The sequence below is a fragment of the Protopterus annectens genome, chromosome 9.part0 (assembly GCF_019279795.1).
Source record: "Protopterus annectens isolate FY-2018-M chromosome 9.part0, PAN1.0, whole genome shotgun sequence".
In the NCBI taxonomy this organism is placed as follows: Eukaryota; Metazoa; Chordata; order Ceratodontiformes; family Protopteridae; genus Protopterus; species Protopterus annectens.
The window spans coordinates 223,883,219-223,906,642 of NC_056743.1; the positions used below are offsets into that span (position 1 = coordinate 223,883,219).

A 23,424-nucleotide genomic window follows, 5' to 3' on the forward strand; every position below is an offset into this window, starting at 1 on the left:
TCCCATATGCATTACTTTCATTTAGGTAATAACAGTACTGCGCAGTAAGGCACCTGTAATATGGCAGCACCATATAGTTTTGTGAAACTAGTTAGAGTTCGAAGTAAAAGTGAGAGGCATATAAGATGGACAGTCACAGATTATGAAGCCTATATAAGATGTAGATAACTTCTAAAGTAAAGCACTAATTCTTGCAAGCCAAAGTTAACAATATTGATAGTCACCACATAAAGTCATGTGCTAAGCTATTTTCTCAAGTTTAAGACTATGTAAGTATGTGGGCACAATATGAAGTTTAGTTCATGGGGTTGCCCTGCTCTGCACCCTTAACGTAGTGGTATAATCCACACAGCCCATGATATTTTGTCGGCTATTCTTCAATGAAGATTGAAGTCTGAGAGTTGACTTGCAAGCTGATGGTGTATCACTTGTTTCTTATCTACATAGTTATGTGACTGATAACACCCTATAGACCTATTTAGGCAACCCTGCAGTGAGTGCCTCACCATAACCATAGATGTGTAACTGATAACTCCCTATAACCCTATTTGGGTGACCTTGCAGTGTGGATCTCTCTATAACTTGTATATAATATAATAACAGAGACATAACCTGTGACATCCTGTCATCCTAAGTTTGATGCCATCTGACATTACTTGCTTACTACACAAACAGGCATGTAATTTAATCTGACAGATGAGACCAGTTCATCAGTGGAAAGAGACCCTTAAGCCTCATGTTTGAATATAATATATATCTCTGCATGTATGTGTTACCATCCACCCTTATATTACAACTCCCTTTCTTGAATATACCTAGAAGTGGCTATACAATAGGTGTCCACCTTATAATGCTAAACTCCTTTGCATTCTGGAAACCCATACCGCCACTGTTATTACATAACCACAAGGTATGCAATGCCACCATGTTACAACACACCCATCTGACAATTTTTTGCAATTCAGCCTTCATTGTGCCATTGAAATAATTTGCATAGCTAGCTACAGCTCATTATATTATTCATTTTACTGTCCAACACGCTGACAGAATGCTGATACAGTAGCAGTTTTGTTTCTGAGTCATGTGCTCTGTCAGCACTGTAAACAGATATCCTTCATGTGACACTAGGAGTGCAGTATAAATGTCTCTCAAAATCATACCTTGTATTACTTTTACTGTTTAGTTCCTGTTTATAGGCAGATTTTGTACTCTCTAGGCATACATTATCGCTGAATCTCCTCTTTTGTTAATTGAAGGTTTTATTTTTAGGCCTTTTTAGGAAGAGTTTATACTCTGCAATTTGCAGTGGAATACAGAACATTGAACATAGCTGATATAATTCAGAGGTCTGAACTGTAGAATGCTACTTACTCAGTACTGGCAAAAACAATAAAATGTCTTTTACTTGACGAAATGAACTATTGGATATAGATTGTTTGCTGGAAGGTATAACTCTCCTAAGCAACAATCACAGAGTTACCGATGCAAAAGGTTTTGTTATTTTAATATTGCATGTATCCCAGGAGCTGATTCTGTCTGCGAGCTTTATTGTACAGATTGGAAAACAGATCAATGACTGCAACTTACAGGAAAGATAGTGTTTTTTAAACAACACTAGCTATAAGAGAAATGTATTTTCCTTCACATGAATACTTTTGTAGATCTCATTGGCATTTTACATAAGTCTCTGCCATGGGTTAATCACAGCATTCCTTATTACATATTTTCATTTGTGGAGTTTATTGTAACAAGTGTGGTTACATATTTACATTTTTCAGCAGATTCTTCAATATGATAGATGCAAAGGAGAAATAACACTGCATTTTCTGAAATTTTTAATATTGTGTTTATAAGAAAACTCTATGATTAAACTATTCAAACATTTGTCTCCGTTGTATCTAGTACTCACTTTAACAATGATCTCACTAATTTAATAACAACATGTAGCATCGTGTGTCTTTCGTATTTAAATGGTGTGTGTGTGTGTGTGTGTGTGTGTGTGTGTGTGTGTGTGTGTGTGTGTGTGTGTGTGTGTGTGTGTGTGTGTGTCTGTGTGTGTGTGTGTGTGTGTGTGTGTGTGTGTGTGTGTGTGTGTGTGTGTGTGTGTGTGTGTGTGTGTGTGTAGTAATATTTATGTTCTTGTTGTGTCTTTCAGCTTTTCCCGGTTATGCAGCAGTTAAATCATTTCCCTATAAGTCACAGGACTTGCTCTTTAGCTGCATGTGTGTCAGGGTGGTAGAGGGGAAAAAAAAATTATGCAGCAATTAAATCATTCAATTAAAAGTTACAGAGTTGCCCTCTAGTACTGTGTGTGTATGCGTGTGTGTGTGGGGGGGGGTCTGTTTTTCTATGTGTGTGTGTGTGTGTGTGTGTGTGTGTGTGTGTGTGTGTGTGTGCGTGTGTGTAATGGGTAATGTCTGACATGGTCTAGTGTTTTTTTTATAAAAAACATTGATTTACCATGGTTTCCACATTCATAGATACAGTCTCATTTTCTATGACTTTTTTACTGTAATTTATAGAAAGTTAGGATATGGTTAGATATGACTTGAAACTGAGAAAATGTCTTTCTGTTTCTAAATGAACAACACAAAGCCACACCTTCCTGTTAAGTACATTGTAATTTTAATTTGCCCTTCTTTGTACAACAAATGGGAATAGAATGATACAGACATTAAGTTCTTATTTCTTATTTCATTCAAAATAGAATTTCAGCATACAGAAAGTGGATTCGTACCTGCAGCACCATATTCAGAATCTTACTAAAATTGTAAGGTTCAGTTACAGAAATGCAGCCCCAATGTTGTTGTATTCAAACATGCAATGTCATATGCGTAATCACAAAAGTGTAACATTTCCAGTCAACATTGGTATTTGGAATGAGTAAAAGAAAATCACTGAAAAGGCATTTTTGGGTGGGATACGCCCTCCGCACCACCATTGTTATAACTTTGTTGGCTGGTATTGGTTTTGATTTGTTGGATTCCAGGAACAATTTCTTATTTTCATTGTTATAACTATAAAGGAGCAGTACATTTTGTCAGGAAAAATCTTGAAAGAAATCTGTTTTGTCAAGTATACCCTTCTCCCCAAAGGTGTTGTGACCCCAGAGGATTTTTCTACTAATTGGAGGTGGGGGCAAAGCCCCTTACAACAAGGTTGTGGTCCATGGATACCCCTGTACCATTTTTGTAAACTCAATGACTAATGTATCTCAGGGAAATGAGAAAACCCTATGGTACTACATTCTTAATCTTTTAATAAAAGCCTTGTAATCCCACTTCAGTGATCGCACATCAGGATGTTGATGAGTGATATATCCTGTTTAAGGCTGGCACCCAGTCTGCAATTTTGAGTTATGTGAATGTCAATACTCAAATCCATAAAAAATAGAATATTTTATGCTATGGCAGGAAATAATGTAGAAACTGAAAATAAATGTTAGGGAGACTTTTGTCAAGAATAAGGCTCAATTGTTATTGAATGACCAGTCTAAATGTGTTTACACTGTCTATCAGATATGTTTTTGGTGACATTAAGCTATCATTTAGTAATTCATTATGAATCAAGTTATTAAGTGATATTCTTCATCAGTGGATCTATTTTTCAAACTTCATAGGACAGCATGTACTGCTGTGTCTACCTGGGACATGGGTATTTATTCTTCCATCTGACAGTAACAAATATGCAAAATAAAAGGCTTTTGCATTACTGGAAAAAAATGTTCAGATGACAGTCAAAACTGGGGATATTCTGGATAATAAGAGTGTACCTTTAAGGAAAATATTATGATAGCAATACATTTCTTCACAAAACTGAAGAGTACACCTCAAGTTTGATATTCATATTCAACAAAATATTAAGAAAACCCACCAAAAGCTAGGTATGCCGCATAGGCATAATCGCTTTCTCTCCAACTCTACCAGGCAAACTCTGGCCTCGACTTATCTTCTTCCTTCCTTATTATATGGAGCCTCCTCTCCTAACCAACCTGTCCTCCTCTATCACCTCTAAACAAGAAAACTGCTACAACAAAATCTCTAAATTTGCCTCTAAATCTAAAAATACCACCCATCACTGCCTAACCCTACAATCCCTGAATTGGCTTGAACTCCCAAACTACCTAGACTATCTCCAACTCACTACTGCACAGACTCATATTTCACCCAACAAAATATCCCGCTCTAACTAACATCCTTCCCCCTTATACACCCAACAGAGCTCTCAGATCTGAAAATCAGAACTTAATTACTATCCATAAATCTAAATGTCCTGCTGGCCAACTTCTCCTATCTTTCTCACTAGGCAAAAAATGGAATTCCCTTCCCTCCACACTAAGAACCATACCAAACTCAGAAAACTTCAAAACTCAAGTATTCAAACACCTGTCCACTAAATGGAAATGTACCTGCCTTCACCCAACCTAATCCAAGGGGGTTCTCGCTCTGGTTCCCAAGCTCTACAACTCTCATATTTATCTTCCTGTGAGCCTATCTAAGCTCTCAACAATTTCTATAGCTTCTCTCTAAGCTCTCACTTCCTACAGCTACCCTCACACAGCCCAACCTTGTAAATATTGTAAATAGCATTCTACTGTTGATGTGTGTATGTAAAGCGTATTTACATTTTCTTAAAAGGTTTGTATGTAAACTGTTTCCACACCTAACCCATATCTGTTTTCCTCAAATGAAACTGCATAATACCTACCTTCAAGCTTAGTGAATTTGTTAACTATGCATGATATTGAATGCATTTATGAGTAACTATTCTACATAAGATCTTTTAATATTAGCTATCATTTGTATCTACATTGTACCCATGGTGGTGGTGCTGCGGTAGCGTTGTCACCTCACAGTAAGACGCTGTCCGGTTTAATTCTCAGCTCGAGTGTCTTCTGCGTGGAGACATGCGTGAATGGGCATACCTTCGTTGAAGGTTGTGCGTCAGGCCTGGCAAGCCGGTACGTAAAAATCAACTGCTAATCATTAGCGGACCAGAGTTCTGCTGTGGCGACCCCTAACTGGGAAAAGCCGAAAGACGCAAACAAACAAATTTGTATCTACATTGTATAATGCATCTTGGAGCTTTTCTCCCCGGGCCTCCACTGAAAATGGGTCAATTCGGCCCAGTGGACTTCCCCGGTAATCAAATTGCAAGTAAATAAATAAATAGTGAAATACAGACCCTGAAATATGATACAACTGGCATCTACCTCAAAAGTAAACTGAGTACTAATTTCTAATAGAATAACATGGATATATATGATCTTAACCATGACAGTCCTGAAATTTTCCCTTTATACAAGTCAATTAAAGGTAACTCTATTCTTTATCAAGACCAGGTTTCAACAAATGATGATTCATATAACCTCTATTGTTGTATCAGCATTTATTTATTGTTACTGTATCCTTTTCTACAACCAGAACCTAGTCTGATGTCCTATCATCTATTGGCTGACTTCTTAAAAAGAAAAAAAAAAGGACCACTTGCTACAAATGTAACAATGGGCTTGCTTCAGCTAACTACTACAGACAAAGCAGCAAAGTGCTTTAGCCCTGACATCATTAATTTTTGAATGACAGTACTGCATTATCTGCCAATTCCCCTCCTAGCACATTGCCCCTTTGCTTCAACTATGCCTCTGCCTTGGGGATCATTATTGTAATTTGTGGTGGTAAGGCGCAAGATAAATCCTTGCAGGCTTGCACTCATGGTAAATACGATTTTGATTAGCACTGCCGATTTTGCCCTCTACTTTTCAGCTATAATATGTATCAAATCAGATGTATTTCAAAATGCATTTCTTTATAATATAGGATTTTTTGGCATTGCATGTCTGACTTTTCAAAAGATTACTTTTTATTCATAAAATTTTTGATACATGTATTTTATAGGTAAGGCAACCTGCTGGGTAGGTATTTAACATTTAAAGGAAACAAGTTATAAAATATTTGCAAGGCAAGTTAATACAGAATATTTAACTAATGCTACCAATTTCCTGGCTATTCTTATGAAAGTAACTAACAGTATGAGTGTTTCAGGAAGGGAAACTTGAGAACAGATTCATTTTTTCTGACCTCTCCATCCTCTACACATAAGAGTGGCAGACAGAATGATGGTGAACAATATTCGGACAATGAACTCTTATACTCTGTTAAGTGTTTGAGTGAATATTTAAATATGTTAGATGAACTGAAAATGCAATGTCTAATATTAAAGTCACGAAGCATTAAATGGGAATTTATAAAGAATCTGAATCTGTGAGAAAGACAATTGCACAAAATATCTTTGACTGTTTAAAAAAATATAACACTGTTCTTTGATTGGCTAACCAAGGTAGAGCACAGGAATGGATCCAAAGGTGATACCTACTTAGATTTCATCAAGACGCTTGACAAAGATGTGCAAACAAATTAGACAGTTTTGTAATGTGTGTATGAGCAGTAGTAGAAATGAAACATTTTGCTAGACAAAAGACAAAAAGAATTACATTAAACTGAGACTATTCATATGTAAACATTGTTGCTAGTGTGGTACCCTTAGTATAAAAGCTGGGTTGAGTCTTTTTCAAAGTTTATGTAAGTGGTGATATACAAAATTTGGAAGGAAATGTCTGCCATTTTGCTGATGGCTTGAGTACATGGTACATATTTTATATAGTCAAAAGGACAGAAAGGATTCAAAGAGCCATTAACAGTCTTGAAGGTGTGGCCTAAAACATGGAATTATATTTCCAGTGTAAAATTACAGAATTGCAATAACTTGGAGAAGAAGTGCACAACTGGAGGACAAAGAATAGCAAAACATATACAGAACAGGTTCTAGGAGTACCCCTATCAGATGATGTTAATTTATTGAGACAATCTGACAGTGCAGTGGTGAAGGTACATTAAGTGCTGACATGCAAAGGGTAAGACATCAACAGAAGAAATTAAGAAATTAACTCTCCTTCCTGGTGGCCAGCAAGACTGCAAATGGATCACTGTAGTTTTGGAGATGTATTTTCAACAAGACACAGACAGCATTGTCAGATTGCAAACTGTAAAACAGTAAAATAGGACATGGTCTTCATAAACAGCCAAACAATGAGAGCTTAGAAGTATTTAATGTGCACACTCTTCACTTAAGGAAGCAGTGTGGGAATTTAACGGCAAGATTAAAATATGTTGATGGAACCCACTGAGCCCATCTGGGTAAACTCTTTCAAAGGTTAAACAAGATAAAAGAAAATAAGATGACACAGTCTGAAGATAGTGAGGACTGAAGCAAGATATGGAAGCTTGTATTTTTTTTAATTGGATTATAGATGATAGGAAAAATGTTGAAGTAGCAATATTAAAAACAATTATATAATTCAGAAATACATGGACAGATATAAGGTATTTGGTATGTTGGACAGAAAAAATATCTAAGGTGTTGCTTAAGATTGAAATGCAGAGTGAGCAGAGGTCAGAAAATGAGTAAGTAAGCTGAGTCAAATCACTTAGGTTCATAGGTTCATAGGTGCATACTAGGCTATCTGCCCTAGGGCATTTATAAGCCTAGCCAGAATGTGTTTGGCTTTCGCCACCCATTTTAAATTTATTTTGCTATGCCCTTTTTCAAGGTTAGTATACTGTGCCTCTGTCTAACAGTGACACAGAAGTGATACCCGGGGTAAACCTACGATCTCCCATCCACTCATCAAGATTCCTCTTGAAGAGAGTCAATGAGGGACTCTGCCTAACCTGGACTGGGATTTTATTCCAGAGTGAAGGGAGCCTCTGGGTTATGAATCTGTCCCTCCAGCATGTCCTATTTATTTCAGTGCTGAGGTTCAAGTCTCGAGCGCATAGCTCGATGGGATTTGGATTTTCTGAGGTGCAGCATGTCCATTAATTCCAGGTTGCACATGGCTTTATACGTCAGGCACAGATCGCCTCTGAACAGGCGGTATGCCACTGAGTAGAGCTGGAGTTTCTTTAACCGGGCAGCATATGGCATCTGTTTGAGCCCTTTGATCCTCTTGGTGAGGTACTTTTGGGGTCTTTCCAGTTGCTGCAGGTGTCTGGTAAGGGACATCCCAAAAGGGGCATTGTACTCAATTATGGGCCTGATGAGGGATGAGTAAAGAGGCACGATGACCTCCCCTGATCTAGATGTGAATCCCTTCATGATTAGGTGGGCTATATAAAATGTTTTTCTAACCACTTTGGCCATGTGGTTTCAAATGAGAGATTGCTATCAACTTGGGTCCCCAGGTCCCTAATTACTTCTTCTGTACTTAATGGATTACCACCTATGTGGTAATTTGTGGGCACTTTGTTTTTGCCAAAGGGGATGACTATACACTTTTTGGCATTTAGCTTGAGGCCATGGCTCTGGCACCAGTTGTCTGTTTTTATGAGGCCCTTTTGGAGGATGCTTGTGTTGGCTGGAGAGTCGATTATGGCGCCCAGTTTGCAGTCATCGAACTTGGTCAGCCACAGTCCTTCCGTGTTGGCCTGTACCTCCGAGAAATATATACCGAACAAGAGAGGTCCCAGGATTGAGCCTTGTGGGACACCACTTGTAACTGGTTTGGAGTTTGACATGGCTCCAGCAATTCTAACCATGTGGGTTCTGTCCTTGAGCCAGTTTGCAATCCATCTAGTGACATAGGGGTTTATATTTAAGCTGGTGAGCTTATCTATAATGCCCGAGTGGGGTATTGTATCGAAGGCTTTTGCGAGGTCCAGGTAGGCTGTGTGGACCACCTTCCCCTCGTCAATGGCCTTGGTGACTGTTTCAAAGAAATCAACCAGGTTTAAGAGGCAGGATCTGACTTAACAAAGCCGAACTAGGTAGGATCCAGTGTTTGTAGGTCCCCAATATCTTTATTTATGAGGTCCATGATGATCCTTTCCATAGCTTTGCAGACCAAGCTAGTCAGGCTTATGGGGCGATAGTTTCCAGGATCCGTTGAGGCATCACCTTTATGGAGAGGGACCACTGTTGCTGTACGCCACTCTTTGGGCACATTTCCTGTAGTAAGGCTGAGATTGAACAGTAGTTTTATGTTTGGGTTTAGCTCTTCTTGGAGTTCATGTAGGATGCAGCCCGGGACACCATCTGGTCCCATTGATGCTGTGTTTTTTGCTTTGGAGGGGGTGGCTCTTACCTGAGCATTTGAGATGTCAGGGGGGGCAGCACTCTGCTGGGATAGATATTTGCCCTTTTGGTGGGGGGAGAAGTTTGCGCTGAACCTGTCAGCTAGGATGTTGGCAATGTCTGTGGGTTCGGTGTATTTTTTGTCATTTTCGACTAATTCTGAGCATATCTGGGAATTACCACCCAGGTTCCTAACATAACTAAAGAAAGCCTTGTGATTATCCTTAGTGTCCTGTGCAATTTTTCTCTCAAAGCTGGCCTTAGACAATTTTATGTGTGCCCGTAGTTTTTTGCTAATACTGATCAGTGATGCTTTCCCTTTTTGGGATTTTGCTCTATCATTTAGTAGCTTCCTCCTTCTATTGTATAGTTTGTTTATGGCTGGGGTCCACCAGACAGGACGTCTGCCTTTGGAGGATTGGGTCTTGGTTTTATTTGGGATCGCATGATCCATGCATTCCTGAAGGTGTTCATAGAATGCGTTTATAAAGGATTCTGCGGTCTGGGCCGTATTTTCCACAGCCCTGGGGTCTTTGAAGGATTCCACCTCAGTTTTGAGGAGTGTGAAATTTGCTTTAGAGAAGTTTTTCACTGTGGTTTTCTGGGCAGGGGGTGGGGTCAGGATGTGGATATCCAGTGAGATTAGTTTATGGTCTGATCTTACCAGTGAGGGATACACTTCTGGTCTGGAGCATAGAGTCCCCATGTTGGTGATGATCAGGTCCAGTATGTTTTCCCCTCTTGTGGGAGTGGTAACTAGTTGTTCCATAGCATTTGAGTTTATAAATTCTAGGAACCTTTGGGCTAGGGTGTTGGAGCTAGAGTAATGCTCCCAGTCTATGTTTGGGTAGTTGAAGTCGCCCAATATAATGGTGTTTGAAGAGACCTTCATATTTTCCAGTGTTCTCAGGAAGGCCGAGTGGGGTTCCTGGGTTTGGGAGGGTGGTCTGTAGCAGGCTATAAACTGGAAGGCAGTTTTACCCACTGTTAGTTGCACATGGATAGTCTCTGATGCTTCGTGCTTTGCCACCAACCTGGAGGTGTGGGTATCTTTGATGAATATCGATACTCCCCCTCCTTTTGTGGTTCGGTCCAAGTTTTTGGGCTGAAAAGCATGGTATGAGGTATAACCTGGTAGTGCTGGGGTGCTCTCGGGAGCCCTGAACCAGGTTTCTGTTACTGCACAGATATCGATGTTCTCCATGCTAAGGAGAGTTTCGAGTGCGTGCATCTTGAGGTTTAGACTTCTGGCGTTGAGTAGCATTAGTTTCTTATCCCTTGTGATACCTATGGAGGTGGGTTTGTCTTTTGAGCCTTGCCTAAAAAAGGCACTATGGTGGTAGCAAGAGCCTTTGCCAATATCCGAAAGCTCAGGGGTGACAGGTGCAAACTGTCCCTAGCGAAGCATCGTGGCTTGTCGAGCATATCATCCCAAGCTGACAGGCATTGGATCCCCTTTGAATGACACCAGTACTTAAGCCAATTGTTGAAATTGATCATCTTGTCTTCATATTGTGGCATCATTCTTGGTGAGGGTAAGATGCTACTCAAGGTCAGGGTCATACCGGCCTGGGCTACATGCTCAGAGAGTTCCTTTATGTCTGTTTTCATGTAGTCCAGGGAGGTACGTCTCAGGTCATTCACACCAGCATGGACAATGACTGAGTCATATTTGTACTTGCCTTAGAGTGACCTGAGTGCTTGTGTTATGTGGCGGATCCTAGCGCCCAACAGGCTGCTCACCGTGACCCTCTCCTTGTTCAGCCTGGTGAGCGGGACGTCAGTGTGCCTGACAATAGAGTCACCTGTTACAAGTGTATCAGGTGTGTTGTTTAGTCTTAAGAGCTGTGACTGTTTGGCACACTGGCTTTGTGAGATATGTGTTGCACGTGTTTTGTTTTGGGGTAGCGGCTGCTTGGGTGTCTGCTTTGGAGGTCTCTGCTGTTTCGGCAGATCTTTATTTAGAGCCTCCAAGTATGTTTTTGTGTGATTATGTGTTTGGTTTGCTGTCGTGGTAGGTCTATGTGAGACTGGAATTGTAGTGAGTGCAGTTTCCTTCTCCTCCTGACTGGTTATGCCAGTACTGAGTTGAGAGAGCTTAGCCTCCAGTTTGGCTATATGGTTGCATCTCTCACATGTGTTAGAATTTGTTGGGAGGAGGAGAGGGTTGTCTGTGTACATGAGGCAGTTGTAACATTGCCTCAAGATTCCCAGATTCACCAGCTGGACCGGAGAGGAGATTGACACCTGACCTTTGGACATGCTAGAATAATATTGGGAATTCCTTAATAATTGAAAACCAGGGCCAGTGGGGAGTGAGGGTGTAGTGCTTTTAATTTTTAGTGCTGACTTATATAATTGCTTTAGTGAGCAAGTGCCAGGTAACTTAAGTGCAATGTGTTACAGGTAACTTAAATGCAAAGATGACAAACAGTAACTTTCTTTCAAGTGAAACAAGGAAATAAGTACAGTAAGCAATGCAGATATCACTAGTGATCCACAGAAGCACTGAGAAGCCAGATTAGGTGGAATTAACGTTCCAGGAAATAACAAGCAAACAAACAACAAGCATATAAACAAAGCTAGATTCAGCAGGCCTGGATCTAGTCTATGCTACAGCAAACAAGGTGTACCAATTTCAGTAAGATACAGTTCAAATATTCAGGCACTATAAACCTTTAACCAGAAATTCCCAGCTCAGAAGGGCAGAGTCCAGCCTCTTCTCCCACAACAGTGCAGACCACAAACCTTCTTAATGTAAAATAACTGGCCTGAAGCCCAAGTGCTTAAACCAGAACTAATACACTTTAAGAATAACAGACACTGGGCTCTCAATCAGCAGTTCCCAACTTAGAAGGATGAAAGCTACCTGTCCTGCCACCACAGTGCATGCCACAAACCTTCCTAATGTAAAACAACTGGTCTGAAGCCCAAGTGCTTAATCCAAAAGACTTAGAATGATAGCTACACTTTAATCAAGTTACTACCAAGCAGTAATAAATACAATTGAATACTTTAGAGAATGCCTGGGTTAGTGCTCAAGTTACACAAACAAAGCTAGATCCAGCAGGCCCGAATCCAGTCTATGCCACAGCAAACAACGCGCACCAACTTCAGTAAGAAGCAGTTCAGATATGCATGCACTATAAGCCTTCAACCAGAAATTCCCAGCTCAGAAGGGCAGAGTCCAGCCTCTCCTCCCACAAGAGTGCAGACCATGAACCCTCTTAATGTAAAATAACTGGCCTGAAAGCCCAAGTGCTTAAACCAGAATTAATACACTTTTAGAATAACAGACACTGAGCCCTCAATCAGCAGTTCCCAACCTAGAAGGATGTAATCTACCTGTTCTGCCACTACAGTGCAGACCACAAACCCTCTCAGTGCTAAACAACTGGTCCGAAGCCCAAGTGTTTAAACCAAAAGGCTTAGAATGAGTTACACCAAGCAGTAATAAATACAATTGAGTACTTTTAAGATGATGCAAAAGTAAAAATAAACCTTTCTATGGAAGAGGTTCTATCTGTTGTCACCATTTATGTGTCACTACATAACATGCAGCATTGAATTGTAGGTGAAAGCATGAGGTAAGATGAGGTGCTTTCTATAATCCAAATGAAACTTAATAAAAAATGGAAAATACTTGTGCAGAGAAAGTATGCATTTCACATGAAATTGTCTTATCTCTGTGATGTAGATTTGTTAATCTGAATGGATTGTTCCAACAGACATTGCAGATCTCACTATGTGGATCTGTGTGCATTACAGTATCACTGTGACCTAAAGTGTCAATCCACTACAGAATAGTGCCAGGTACAAAAAGACGTTCTTTTCATTTTTTATAGTTATATATATTTGTACCTATGTACTTATCTATTTATTTCAACAGATTGTTCTTCAGTTTGGGTAAGAATCCCATAACTAAACATCACTATTTTAAAGAGGTGATAATGCTTTTTGATAGCATGTTCTTATAAAGTAATCTATCATGTAATGCAGAATGTCTAGTTTAGCTATAAGCCTTGATGTATGCATGTCAATACAATGATGAATGGCTCTGGAACCTCTTCCATAGAAGGGTTTATTTTACTCCACTAAGATTAATGCGTAGATGTGGTAGTTTATTTTACTTGATAATGTACATAGGCACCACCATGTGATCACCTTACAATCAAACCCATGTATATTACAATGACTATAACATATTAGTATGTAGAGAATTTGCAATCTGCCTTAATTGGTATAACAATAAGAAATTGAGGGCTAGATGATATGATATTAAGGCATACTATATTTGTTATGTGTTTTACTTGCAGTAATTACATTAAGAAGCTTGAATCCTTTATCTCCTTCCTACAATTTGCACTTTTCGTCCTTTGATATAATTAGGTATACGCCAAGAAAATATATGTGCAAGCACTGAAGCCCAATAAACTCTCCTTTAACTGGAACAAAATATTCCTCCAATTGTAGATAAAAAGTTCTTTATTACTTTACCAGTAGTTAAAAAGTGCACGAACAGTTGATAAAACAAAATGTAAATCCAACTTGCAAACTCAAGTAGATCAAGCGCTTTCACCTGTTACCATGACAGGCTTTTTCAAGATGAACCACCTACAGAACCTGTTATGCTTATATACAAGCTTTTAAAACCAATTAACCAATTGAAGCAAGCACAAAGTAAATTACACCAATTTGAAAGACAAAAGCTTTGCTTGCTACTTCGATTGCTTGTAGTGACATCATTTTAATGTGTTCTACTTTAAAGCTTACAGTGAGCGTATTTTTTTTTTTGGTTTTTGAGCAGGTTCCTCTCAACCCCAGGGGGGGAGATTGGGAAACTTCTATAGAGTTTAAAGAACTGAATTGGCAGTTAAAATTAAATGCATCGAAACCCCCTGGACTTAATGAAGCCATTAGTATCACTAGTCTCCTTAAACTAAGGAGGGCAAAATTGTAACCATGACAAACTTTTAAGAATTTTATGTACATAAATATAGTAGATTTTAACAATAATTTTTTGGTACATTTAAATAACTTGTAGATAAAGATATGTCATTTTATATGACTAAAAATATCTGTTTATTTAATATTAAATAAATTGTCATTTAATGTAATTATACACATTTAGGGCTCATTTGTTCTTTGAGCCTTTTTTGGGCGAGGCTTTGTTCAGAACAACATGAGCTAAATACATCTTGTCTTTATTATGTACAGTAATGGATATATTTTTAAGACATTTACAACATATTTATAATATAATATTTATATTTACATATTTATATTTATATTTATATTTAAACAGGGTTTTAAAATTAATATTATATTCATATATTTATTCATTATCCTATTTAATTATTTATTTAACAGATGTCCATAAAATATAAAATTTAGGATATATTAATTTGTTACAATTGTATTTATAATGTTTACATTTCTATTTTATTTTATTTATTTTACAAATTTACACTCTATGTTTAATAAAATGTTTTTTAAAAGTGTATTAAATTACAACATTAGTAAAGCAATGTACTGTCAGTACACATCGTAGTCCTTAATAAGCTTCGGTTTACACTTTTTTGACAATGAAACCTCTGAAAAGGTTTTATTTATAATATTTTTCACGAAATTGTCCAAGTTTAGTAAAATAAAAATAAAAATTATTGTATACATACATCTATAGGATATATACTTGTTAATACATTAACAACGACGACATATTTGGAAGGAGTAAACATTTATACATTATAAACAACCATGGGGAATGTAAATAATTCAAGGAATACTGCTAACCATGTATTAGATATCTAGGGGTCTTTTATTATCAATGCTCACTTGTTATATGGTTTCAAATGATTGTGGCACAATACCAATGTGGAATAAGTATTTTAAGCGTACTTTATTACGTTTCATGAGTGGAAATACGCTCACTGTAAGCTTTAAAGTAGAACACATTAAAATGATGTCACTACAAGCAATCGAAGTAGCAAGCAAAGCTTTTGTCTTTCAAATTGGTGTAATTTACTTTGTGCTTGCTTCAATTGGTTAATTGGTTTTAAAAGCTTGTATATAAGCATAACAGGTTCTGTAGGTGGTTCATCTTGAAAAAGCCTGTCATGGTAACAGGTGAAAGCGCTTGATCTACTTGAGTTTGCAAGTTGGATTTACATTTTGTTTTATCAACTGTTCGTGCACTTTTTAACTACTGGTAAAGTAATAAAGAACTTTTTATCTACAATTGGAGGAATATTTTGTTCCAGTTAAAGGAGAGTTTATTGGGCTTCAGTGCTTGCACATATATTTTCTTGGCTTTGTGGGACTTAGTTCGTTTTTTACTTCGTTATAATTAGGTATACAGAATGTACAAACAATATTTAAAATGACCAGGACATAACTCTTGTGGTCTTCTCATACCTAGGTGCAAAGAGATCTCATATCGATGAATCACTATCTGCCTGTTAATAAATAGATATCCACCTCTAAAATGCTGGGGTTCCATTTCCACTAGAGGTCAACTGAGTATTTTAAGTAATAATGCAGCCTCAGTTGATTTGCTAAGAATCACTATTAGATATGTTCCATGAAAGAGAATATGCGCTGTTGTTGTAGCTGCTGAAGCTACAGGAATAAAGTAAAATCGTGTAAGTACATTTATCATAATGGTAGATGTTTGAATGGTTACTGCTGCAATATCTGTTGTTGTTGTAGCTGCTGAAGCTACAGGAATAAAGTAAAATCGTGTAAGTACATTTATCATAATGGTAGATGTTTGAATGGTTACTGCTGCAATATCCTTAGCTATACAGGTTATATCCTGTCATGCATATAATAGACATTCAGCTTCCAAAGCTTCAGAGCCTTTTCATTAACCCAAACTGTCAGGCAACTAGAGCAGAACTGACTAAAAGACAAGTTTAGGCATCAAGCTCTTCAGAGCTTCCCTGCAAGCAGAGAAGTGGAGTCTGAACCCTAGAAGGACAATGCTAGGAAGAACAAAAAAAAAAAATAAAAAAACATTCCCTGGCATAAAAAATATACCAAAAAACAGAGGAGGGGGTGGAGGCGGTGGAGTGAGGGAACATCTACTGCAACAGTAATTATTCAAACATCTACTGTTATGGTAATTTTACTTATACATATGTACTATGTTCATGATCTACTGTTATGGTAAGTTTACTTATACATCTGTACTATGTTCATGATCTACTGTTATGGTAAGTTTACTTATGTATCTGCACTATGTTCATGATATTGATCAAGGCTGCAGTAGCCTTAGCTATATAGGTAGATTACCCTAGTGTACCACATTTGGGAGGTGAAAAGAGAAGAGTCCAGGTGCTCCTGAAGAAAGGTCCTTTTAAAGCCCACTCTAGACCTAGAGAAGGAATCAATCTTATAGTGCTTTTTAAAAGTTTTTTCTTCTAGAATCAAACCCTTTCCAAAAGCCAAACATAAAGAAAAGGCTATGGTAGAGTTGGCCTTGACCCTACCTGGAATAGTTTGGTTGTGGTGAGTATAACAAAAGATAATAGCTTTAGACAACCATGTGGAAATAGTCTACTCTGACACAGGTTGTCCCTTCTTCTTACCTTCGCAAGAAACAAACAATTGTTCTCAAGATCACAAGGTTTAGTTCTGTCAAGATAGTACTGAGTTGTCTGTAGACATCCAAGGTATCCAAAATATGGACTATCCTTTCTCCCTCATTTTTGGTTTTGGGAAAGAAAACAGTGATACTTATTGGATTAAAGTAAACTCAGATACCATGACAGGCATAAAAGAAGGCTTAGTTTTCAAATAAACCCTGTCCAAGTGGAAAATGAGGTAGGGCTGACTCACCATACAAGCTTGCAACTCAGATGCTCTTCTTGCAGAGGTCAGAGCAACCAGTAAAACTGTTTTTCAAGTCAACTAGGTTAGTTGGCTCAAACTGAGCAAGTTCCAAGCTTTTCCAATACAAAATTAAGATCCCGAGGAGTGGCCAACTCTTTTCTTGGAGGCCTCTTTTGTAAAACCCCTTCCAAAAATATTTTGAAACAAGACTGCATTGAAAGAGGAGAATCTATGAACAGACATGCTGAAATGGTTGATTAATAACTTTGATAGAGCAGTAAGAAAGACCTTAGGGTAGTAACTCACCCAAATACCATAAAACCAGAGAACAACTAGCCCTGAATGGGTGATGGCTGTGTTGTTGGCACCAACTAGAAAACATTTTTTCATTTGCTAATGCATGATTTTCTAGTAGAAGTTTTTTTGCCTCCATTAGTACCTGCTGCACATCCTCAGCAAAGAGGTGCCTAAAAGGAATTAATACCCTATCATCCAGGCAGTCATTTGAAATGATTGTTGTTAGACTGAATAGTCTGTGAGGAACCTTGTGGTAATTGCCTCTGACCTTTTCCAAAAGAAGGGAAAACTATGGTTGCCTGGGCCAGTAGGTTGTCACCACAATGAATGATCTTGGGGGAATTCCTTTTGAGTATTCAGAAGCACACAGAATATTAGTGGAAAGGTTGGAAAAGCATACAGGAATATTCCTGTCCAAGGAAAAGAAAAGGTATCTGTCTTCCAGGCCTTCCTGCATGGAGTCCTGAAGCAGAATCTTGCCAGCTGATTGTTCAGAAAAGAGGCAAAGAGATCTACATAAGGAACTCCCCAAAGATAGAGCAAATATTGGAAACCCCCCTAATTTAGTTTCAATTCAGGAGGGTCTGCCCTCATTCTTTTAAGCTTGTCTGCCACACATTTGTGCCCTAATAAAATGTAGGATGCCTGTAGAGTGAGATTTTGCTGAAGCTATATCCCAAGTTAACATGGCCTGAAAGCAGAATATGACCTGGTTTCTCCCTTGCTTGTTGATGTACCACATGACTGTGATATTGCATGTAACAACTTGATGAGGTCCTAGGTTTTAGTTACATAATCAATTATTGTCATTATTCTTTTAATGTTATCATATGAATTCCTGTCTAATATGGATCCAGTTTGGTTACTGCTAACCACAGATGGTAGAAACTGCTTTATTCTCTTAGCATGAATAGCCATAAATAATTTATAATCTGTATTTAATAAAGATATTGATCTATCACAGGAACATTTAACAGGATCTTTACCTGATTTTAGAATTGGTGAGATGAGAGTATACTTCCAGGATAGAGGAAAATTTACTAATTCTTTAACTGTTGAAAAGACTTTAAGAAAGATAGATGAAGCTTCATTTGTCATTAATGTATAGAGTTCAGGTACGATACCCATCATTGCCAGGAAACGTATTTGATTTTAATCTGTTGATTTGAGTTTTAAGTTCAGATAAAGTAATAGGTTTATCAATTGTTTTCATCTGTTCTTCAGTTAATTTGTTATTAATATCATTTCTAATAAATGTTTTGATTTCTTTCTGAGAGTCCATTAATATGTTGTTTTTGTTAATTGTATCAAAATGACTTTGAATTTCTTTCAGGATGCCTTCAATTTCAGTGACCTTTTTTCTGCTCTTATTAGAATAGATATGATTGGATGTATTTAAGATTTTTGTTCTATTAGCTAAGTTATGCATACATTTAGGATTAACAGTAAAATGTATAATCTTAATCATTTACAAGTTAATTATAAACTTATGATTTAAAATCTCTAAATATTTATTATTTAAGATATTCATTTATTTTGTCATATTGGTGTTTGTCTTTTGACTTATCAATTTTTTCTTGTAACTCAATGAGTTCCTTTTCCCATTGCTTTTTAAAACCATACCAAGACATAACTCTACCATATAGAGAGGCCTTTAGAGAATCCCAAAGATAAGTCTCAGAAATGTTATCCGCATAATTATTTTCAATAAAAGTCTGTATTTTTTTCATGAAAAAGTCTTTAAATTCTTTCAAGTTAGTTATATAAGTAGGTATATGTCTAATAGGTATATTATTGCCAGTTTTTAATGTCATTTCAAAAGTTATGGCATTATGGTTTGAAAGTGGACCCGATATTACTTTAACCTTATTTAATCTATCTTGCAACTCATTAGAGATATATACTCTAACAATTCTAGCTTGAGTTCCATGTCTGTTTGAATAATGAGTGAAGAAAAGCAAATCTGGATCTGAAAAATCATTTATGTCTTTAATTTGAAATAAGTCAATAAACTTTATTAATTATTTTGCTGAGGCCGATATTTTTCTCTTTCTAGTAGAATTAGTATCATCAGCTTTTAGTGCATAATGATAATCCCCTGCTAGTATAATGCTATCTTTTGAAATTTGGACAATTTGGTTCAATTGATTTCTAACAGAACTAGCTCCTATTCCTATAATTCTGAGAGTATATATTCTTCTATTAATTTCTAATCTTACTGACTAGAACATTCCCTTCTCATCATTATATGATCCAATAATCTTGGATATAAGCACAGTATTTCTCCATAAAATAGCAACCCCTCTTGTTTTTATTATAATGAGAACTATCTAACATAGAATATGTCTTAGTATTAAGTCTGTCTATATCTGCCAGTAATAAATGTGTCTCCTGTAAAAATATAAGCTGGGAATTAAATAATTGTAAATACTTATTTTAAACTTCCAACCATTATTTAAACCATTAATGTTAATAGAAATACACTTAAGAGTTGACACGTAGATATTTTAACGAATATACTAGAAATGTTTTCATAATTTCAAAACATCATTGGAACACTGAACCACTTTTAAGACCAGGAACTGAACAGTGGTACTCATATAATCGGTAAGATCTAGATTGTTAACTGTATAAATGTTAATAACAATAGTAGACACCCAAAATGAATCAAATATATCCCAAAATGTTAAACATAAATATTTAAAAATCCCTCAAACTTCACATGGAATCTAAAACTCCTAGTTTGGATATACAAACTACCCAAATATTCCAACCCATCGCCATCAACAAGAGTAAGAGTACTCCCACCCTGCTACTTAATGAAATTATAAGTCAAGGCATCAGAATAACATACCAGTTTTCATTTAAAAATGTCCATTCTTTGCCAATCATATCAGTAGTTATGAAACAATTAGTAGCTAGAATATTTTATATTATCACCTTAACAGACATATGTCTATTTATTCCAAGCAGGAATTCTATGTCACTAACTCTATTATTTCTATTTCTTATTGTATGCTATTATAAACATATATACAAATACATATATAAATGCATTTAAATTTGTTATCTAATAACCTAAGTCAAACAGTTTTTTTATCATATCAAATTCTACACTTCCGAAAGTAAAGTTCTATGTAGTATGCAAGCTCATATATTTTAACAGCTAATTCCTTATTATTATGATTTATGTAGTAATTCTAATAACTAAATGCACCGTAAACAGCTTAGATTTATACTTCTAATTATCAAAAAATTATATTTCAGACTCAGTCTTATATTAAGCAGTGTTAATTTAAAAAAAGCCGATCAAAGTAAAATGTGATATCCGACTGGTTAATCTCTCATTTTGATAAAAGAGTCAGAGTAAAGAGAATAAAAGGGAAAAAAACATAAAAAAGTATGTATACATTTGTTTTATTGCTTGTATTAGTTATTCTTTGATAAATCCATTTAGCAAAGACAAAAGTTCTAACACTTTCTTTTCCTTTAACTATCAAAACCAGGTGTATCCATGAAGTTTAATGATAGCCTCATCTCCCCCTACACAAACCTCACTAACCTTCGCTCAGCAAATAAACTACTAGTTACCACCCAGATATCCCACAACAGGGCAGGTGATTCACTTTTCTCTAATACAGTGGGGAAGATCTGGAACAAGCTTCCCACTAAACTTACATCTCTTTCATCATTAACACTCTTTAAAAAACAACTAAAAATTCTACTAAAAACATAATGGCTATGTCCTTGTGCTAACCCTGACTAACCCCCCCCACCTTATCCGTACTCAACAGACCTCCTCCTTAACCCACTCCGTTGCAGCATTAGCATTTTCACCCCTCCTCCCCTCCCTTATATCCTCTTTCCCAGCATGCATCACTGAGTATTTCTCCTCACTACACTACCTTCTCAGTGTACTCTTATCTTTCCACCCTGCACTTTTACTTTTCTTTTCTTTCTTTGTGATTATTTTTTTTCCTCTTATACCTATCCTCCCTAATTTCTCCTACTTCCCTGCATTATACACATTTTATAACCCTTTTATATCTTTTGAAAAGCACATCTTACCCAACTTACTAATGTTGAAGCTCTATCTCTTTCCCTTGGTAATAATCACTGTATTTTTACCCTTTTTGAACTCAGTTCTCAATTTCTGTATTTTCTTTATTTCTGTATAACTGAAGTTGATGAAATAATTCTGCAAGCATAATCACCTTATCTATGTTATATAATGTATTTATCTTGTTTTGGCACTGGCCTGATGTTAACTAGTTTTAAGTGGAGCTTTTCTCCCCGGGCCTCTACTGAAAATGAACATGTATCCAGCTAGACTAGCCCGGTCAACAAATGTAAAATAAAATAAAAAAAAATAAAACATGACACCCACCCTCTGTGATGTGACAGACAGCCAAAACTCTTTAGCATATCCAGGACTTAGAATTCTCAAGACCACGGCGAGAAGCTCAAACTAACAAGACAATTCACAGACAATAACATCAAAGATCTGCACTTTCAATTAACACTCGAGCTAAGCAGATCACAATCTCACTTAATATCTAACACTTTCATGTTAAAAAAAAAAAAAAAAAAAAAAGCTGCTAAGCCACAGCAACTCCTGCACTCTCTGAAAAGAAGAAAGGAATCAAATGGCTGCACCACAGCAACAAGTTAACAGCTTCCCAAATAGAAAGCATGTAGCCCCCCCCATGAACAGTCATTAGCATGCAAGTTACCTCCAGCTGCCATCCACAAGCACAAGACCATTCCCTTATTCAAAGCTGCTGAGCTTCAAAACACCCCTCACCCATATTATAAATACATTTCTCCAGCAGCAGGCATCAACATAAGCATGACAATCAAATATTAAGTAACACAGAGAGGGCAAAGAAAAGAAGAAAAAAGAGATAAAAAATGAACGACACTATTTCCTGTATAAAAACAAATAGAGTTAGCAACATCAGTAAACAGCTCAGCTTATTCAATTTCATAATAAAACTGAGGTCAAAACAAGTTACCACATAAGAACTATATATTGCATATTTTACATTAAAAAACCCTGCAAATGAAGCTTATGACAGCAAGATAAAAGTTCGAGGTTAGGTGTTTATTATACCCCGAGTGCATTCATTTACTGAAATTAAAGGCAAATAACTCTAACTCAGATAAAATGAAGCAAAGAAGACGCAGACATTAACTATCTATTCAGGTGGCTTAATGGCTAAGGTGTTTGCCTTACAAGCACAAGGTGCAGGGTTTGAGTCTCATAAGGGATAATTGGCTAGGCTTAAAATGGCTCACAAGGGCAGTTAGCTTAGTACTAAACTATGAACTATGAACTATGAACTAATAGAGCTGTTAAAGGAGAAATGGATTATGTTAGTAATTTACAAGTGATAAGAGCTACTCAGAAAGAATATAAACAAATTAAATTACCTTATTATAGGGAATCTCCGGTCTCTCTCTACCTCATATAAAGCAGTTGAGTGCAGCTTATTCAAATATTTTAAGGACAAAAATTAAAGTGAAAGATAGACTACAATTGTTATGCCTAGTAAAAATTAAGTGATGTTAAATTATTTGTCTCTTAAATTCTTCTTTTACTTCTCATAACCTAAGTCAAACAGTTTTTTATCATATCAAATTCTACACTTCAGAAAGTAAAGTTCTATGTAGTATGCAAGCTCATATATTTTAACAGCTAATTCCTTATTATTCTGATTTATGTAGTAATTCTAATAACTAAATGAACCGTAAACAGCTTAGATTTATACTTCTAATTATCAAAAAATTATATTTCAGACTCAGTCTTATATTAAGCAGTGTAAATTTTTCAGCTTCATCTCTTTTCCAATCCATATCTTCCACTTGTTTTAAAATTTTTTTTGTTTATAGATATGACAAAGAAGCATCAGGGCTTCCAAAAAATTTGACATCATCAGGGAGGAAAACCTTCAATCTGGCAGGGAACAGTAGATAAACTTTAATTTGTGTTCTTAAGTTCTCTGATTAAAGGCAGAAAACATTTTATTTTAGAGATGACTGCAGCAGTATAATCAGTGTCAAAACAAATTGTTTTGTCATCTATTTTGAGTAGAGATTTTGCCCAGGCAGATTTAAGGATTAATCCCTTATCTTGAGAAGAAAAAATCTCACTATTGGAGATCA

General features: G+C 36.6%; 1 protein-coding gene across 4 annotated transcripts in view; it reads right to left on the reverse strand.

The window, feature by feature from the left end:
• INSC (INSC spindle orientation adaptor protein) overlaps nucleotides 1-23,424 on the reverse strand; it is a 1,312,382-nt gene that overhangs the window by 855,830 nt on the left and 433,128 nt on the right. The gene's annotated exons all lie outside the window — the stretch shown is intronic.